We start from the raw sequence: 6,000 nt of genomic DNA on the forward strand, positions 1-6,000 counted from the left end.
TGATCCAATCCATTCAGAAGAAAACATCAAATGTTGCCTGTAAGGTACACAAGCACTTAATGACAAGGATTTATACCAAGATGCAATCAAAATGAACAAGCTGTACAAAAGAGCAAAGCAAAGGTAGGTTGCTCTGTTTTTAATACACGCACCCAATTTCTCAAGGGATTATTTTAAACTTTCTTCCAGCATAACAGCACTAGAAAACAAATGACAAAATCATTCTTTTTCAACACAAGCCCATAAAGTTAGTTCCCTAAGTGTACATTAATTCACCAATGCAAGCATGATTATTAGATTTTCAAAACACTCAGATTCTGGAAACTTCTGCTGAAATCAACGATCCCATCTATCTCTCACTTTACCACGACTGAGAGGATGATCCACTCTTGACTGTGATGAAGTACTGCTATTTGAAGAAGTAAACTGTTCTGGTAGGCATAGAGAACTACTTTAATGAGTCTGCATTCTGAGTACAGTTTCTTTTTGTCAAAGATATACAGGCATAACTGTTCAATTAGAGCTGGAACTGCTCCCTGGATTTTACCCCATTTTTGAGGCAGAAGGGTGAGTAATGTTTTTCACTGCATCAAGTTGGCTAAGAAACACCAACCTGTTCTGACAGAAGAGGACCTCAGCCACATTTTATGCCTTTACCCTTCTTGACTCACATACAATTGCAATGTACTTCACCACACAGTCTCTAACTCTTTGAAAATTCCAGCTGGCACTGAGCAGAGTAATACATGCCCTCGTAAACACATCTTGTTGTGAACATAATAAATTTACTCCCACAGTCAAAGTAGCTTCTTAACAAGCAACATGTGAAGTACTAGTTCTATCACATGACAAAGTGTTGGAAAGATCATCAAAACTTCCAAAATGAATGCTATGGTTAACATAATCCCATGGCTCAAGCACAGTGGAAGCAGTTCACACCACACAAATACAAATGGTGTGTCTCTCCCCTTCTCATCTACTAGAATTATTATAGAACAGTAGGAATAGCAAACATTTTAACCTTAAATTCCATTCCTTATATTCTTCCACTTAAGAAAACATGGAGTGGGCCTCACAATCAGGCAATCCATAACCTATTGTTATATGGAACCAGGGAGAATAAAGGGCATACAAATGCATAGTATGGTTGCACCTGAAAATCTGGTTGGCCTTAACCAAGTAGAGTTTCTGAAAAAGAAGGGTGACCAATAGGGGAAAAGGCTTCCCTTATCAAAAAGAAAAATGAGAAGAACCCAACTGTTCCCAGTACATCAGTTCATCTTACCTGTGAGACCTGGAGACCAGCCTCTTGAGAAGGCATCAAAAATTCCTGTAATCTTGGCACAACAAATGATATCTTTTCATGCCCTGCTTGTATTCTGGGGCTTCTGACTTTGGTATCATAACCCTCACAACAATTTTTTTCTTATATAAATGCATTCATTACAAAGAAGAATCACTGAATCTTAATGTAAAATGAGAAAACAGAATGGATTAGACTATTATTTCTTATTTCTAACAGCTCACCAAGATAGGACAACCATAATTCACTGATTCAAGGGTACCTCAGGGGAAGCAAAGCAGTTTACAAGATACACTTTGCTAGCAGACATACCACTATGGCACAGGCATCCTCAAGGGAAACAGAGCTTACAAGAGAAGAAAGAATCCAGCAAAGTGATATTCCAAGTGCTGTGGATATCCCTCATGGAGAAAAACTGTGCTTCTGCTGTTCCTCTTGAAAACAGATTTGTTTCCAGGTCTGTTCATTTGACTTCTCTTGAGTATGTTAACAACTTACTCATATATTTTTCACTCTTCTTTTTCAAGGAAAGATTCCAGTGAAAATGGTGGTAGCATAGAAGACTAGTTTTAGTCCACATTTTTATCACAGTAAAAAAATCTTTCTACAATATATAATTTCATTTGCTACAATGAATCATTATAAAGTCAACTGAAGTGCAAGATAACATATCTTAAGAACCTTCAAAGAAAAAATATAACAGTATCTACCTAATTATACATCAAAGAATACTTTAGGAATAAATTCTGTTATCTGCAAGAAATTTTTAGTGCTCTACTTTAGTAATAATATAAGAACAGTGCTACTTGAATTAACCACAGATTTCTGCATAACTCTGCTCAGATATCAGAGATGTCCAAATGTCCTTTTACATGTCCAGTTATTCCTGTCTCTAGAGGGATATATATATTTCTATAAAAATGTTCAATTCTTGATGTAGAACTTCTTCAAGCGTGGTCCCTTTTAATAACTTTAGTCTTGTCACAGTTCAGCATAATATTTTATAAAGCTTCATTTTGAGCTAAAGGGCATGAAGTTCCAATGATACCAGTAATGTATATTGCATCTGTATTTCGATTTTCAATTATTTTCCCATTTCTACTATCATTTTCTCCACACACACACACATACACACACAAACTGTTGACATGGGGGCAGTATCATTTTATATACAAGAATACATCTAATTTTGACATCCATCTGGTATGCTGTCTGGAAACCTTTTTTATTATACTTATTTGTCACAGAATATTTAGAGGTAAACTTATTTTGTGGCATTTGAAGATAGAACAGCATTTTTTCATGCATACTAATGAAAATTTTAAAAGTCATCTGCACTATGTTGAAAATTTGCCCTACATCACAGACACAATGATTTTTAAGGTATTCATATTATATATATATATATATACATATATACATATATACATATATAATATTATATATATATATGTATATATATTCATCTTTTATCAATTGGTTAAATGCTCCCAAAATCAGTGGTACGTTGCTGCTTCCCAGTAGATCCAGATTCAGCTTATAATACTGAAAAGATGATGAATAATAAAATACATGTATACATTTTAATTTTTATAATTTTTTCTTTTTAAATTCTTTTTTGGGGGGAACATCCTTGAGGATGTCTCTGTAGAACATCTGAGGGAATGATGATAGGCTGATCACTAGGATGGAAGAATGTCATATGCCCAGTACTGTTTAAAATGAAAATAAGAAACAAAAGAGTGGAGAATGAAAATCTGCAATTATAAACAGAACAAAGGGAGAAGAGTATATGAGACCGTTCAGAAACAAGAGACTCACTTGCTCCTCAGCTTTGATTAAACCCCACAGCAGGCTTATCCTGTACACAGAATGAACCAAGGGGTCCTTTGGGAAAAAAATGGAAAAACCCTCATGGCATAGTCTGATTTAAACCTAATGGGAAAAATATACCATATGAGAACAAATAAAAATTGTAGGTTATTTATACATTTTTACCTCATTGCTATTTCTATCTTTCAGACACGTATCATATACAATTTGGATTTCCAAACTATCCACCTTTTTACACGCAACTTCCAAAACCTTTTTTTAAAATCTTCCTTAAAATTGAGGGCAGAACTCCTCCTTATTTTTATCATTTTTTAAAGATGCTAATTCTCAGAGCTGAGATGTCACAGGAGCCTGTTATGAAATCTCAAAGTAAAATCTCTCTTTCAAAGAGTAATAAGTAATACATTTACATAATTAAAAATGTAGAGTAATAAAATAGTAATAACGCTAGTGGCTTCTTTCTAAAGGTCATGGAAAGCGTTACAAATATTGATGAAGATAAAACAATTGTAACCTATCTGAAAATAGTTTCAGTTTCATTTCAGAGATGAACAAAGGTACACAAAGTTTGACTAACTAGCTAAGGGTCACTGACAGAAACCAAAAGGGAGATGCAGAACATCTGGCTGTGCTTGGCCACAGTTTTAAAAGTATAACTGAGAGCTCTTCCAAGTCACGTCTGCTTCCTAGATTGCATTCCACTCGGAAGCATTATCTATCCAGAAAATAAATCATCTTGTGCCTTACACTGGCAAAAAACAAAAAGTTATAAATCTGCCAGTACACCACCTTCATAATAGAATACATATAACATGAAGTATGAAACAAAATGAAAAGGCAAGGTCTGAAGATGTTTTGTCATTTTCTCACCTGCTTTTATTATTTATGATAATAGGGTTGTGTGGAAAGGCTAAGTAATTAGAATAAATGCAAAACCAAATCAAATGGAAAAAATTAAAAGCTAGTACAAAAATGTCATGGATGATGAAGTGGGAGGAAGAAGACACATGCCTGTGTGCACTCATTTTTTCAGTGCAGGTCAAAATCTATTCTACAGCATTACACACTACGGTGAGAAATAATCAGATTCTATCTCACATCTATATTGTCAAAAAATGTGGTAATGTATATGCAGGACAACATTACTATGCATTCAACAACACCCTAGACTGACTTCTGTGAAGAGTGTTATACACTGGAATTATACTGATATTGCAATAGAAACATAAGAGAAATGAAGTACTGATCAAAGGTGAAACGTTTCCTTGATATGCATTAGTCACTGTCTGTATCTTTAACGCAGGAGATAAAGGATGAGGCAAACCTATAATGATGGTGGATATCCTGTTTGTTGGCATTATACTGAATTTAACAGTATATTTAACAATCAGGGGATTTTTATCTCATTTGAACGTGACCCCTAAATCTAACATGTCCCTTGCGTGAGTCCATTTTATTTCTGAAGAAGCACTGTTTTTTCAGATGCCATTTCTGTAGAAGAAGCTTCACACTTAATATTCTGTTATTTCCAAAATTTCACGCATTTCCAAGTAACAGGAAGAATATCAGCTCCATGTAGTTGTACCACTTCCGCGTTTGTAAGACCAAAACATAGCAGGAAATATAAGAGCTGGTGGGACATGTTAAACACTGAACACTCCAGGTTAAATCAGGTCCTGTAATATGAATGTGTTATACCTATCATCAACAATTAACACATGGTTCCTTCTAGCCCAATATAACAAGCATCCTGGTTGCTTTTTTGCATCACAGCAGGGCCAGGTAACAGTAGATTAGTTCAATGGATTTATTTATTTTTTTAATGGAGACATAAAGTTTTGACTACATTCATGCACCAAAGCCAAAAGGGTCCACATTTTCAGAACTTCCCAATTTCAACTTGCAGCAGTATGGTAACCTTTATGTTCTTTTTCCATCATGTAGCAAATTTTGAAGATTATGGACAGAAATTGTTTTAAGGAGTTCTGATTCAGATGAAGTATCTTGTTTGGTCCTATAGCCTGAGCAAATTAGATCAATTGTTGGGGCTCATATAGAGTATAATACACCACATACAATGCTTTCCTATCATTTTAGCCATTCATCTAACAAAAAAGACAGATTATGAAGTGCACTGATCCAATTGCACAGATCTCAACAAATTCAGAAGGCACATTCTGACAGACAAGTAATAGTGAATTAGGAAACAGAGCTATAAAGACCATCAGTGTAAAAATTTAGAAGTGGACAGGTTTCTACAAGGCTTTATCTGGAGCTACACTTTTTCTTTTTTTAATTTGCCCATTTAAGAATAGGAAAAAGTTTGTCCTCAAATTATGGACATCTATACAAGGTGCATTTTTAAAAGTACACAAAAGGGTTTTCTTAGCTTACCCTAATCTGTACAGGTTTTCATCCATCCCGCAATTTCTTAGTCCTTCTCTTTATTCCTTGGTGGGCCTGTCAAGGTCCATCATATCACGGCACCTCTACAAAAGAAAATAAAGATGATTGCATACATTTAAAAGGTAGGCGGTGGTAGGTTTTTTCACCTTCTGAACACATAATCGCAATTTATCTAAAAAAGCAAAAGCAACAGATTTTCATTATGGGAGCTTTTCTCATCTTTTGAGTAGATCCTTAAAATTTTATCTAACGGTGTTCCTTTTTATTGGCAATTAGCAGGAATATTATCATTTAATTGCAAATGATGAAAAATAATTTGCATTATTTGGGACTCAAAATCACAGAATATGAGAAAATGGAAATCAGGAAGCAATTTCTGTATCAGACAAGGAGCTAAAATGAGTGATCTTTAGAAACATGAACAAGCCAGGTTTTTTATCTAGGATCTCACAGAATTG

This window comes from Excalfactoria chinensis, chromosome 2 (assembly GCF_039878825.1).
Source record: "Excalfactoria chinensis isolate bCotChi1 chromosome 2, bCotChi1.hap2, whole genome shotgun sequence".
NCBI classification, from domain to species: domain Eukaryota; kingdom Metazoa; phylum Chordata; class Aves; order Galliformes; family Phasianidae; genus Excalfactoria; species Excalfactoria chinensis.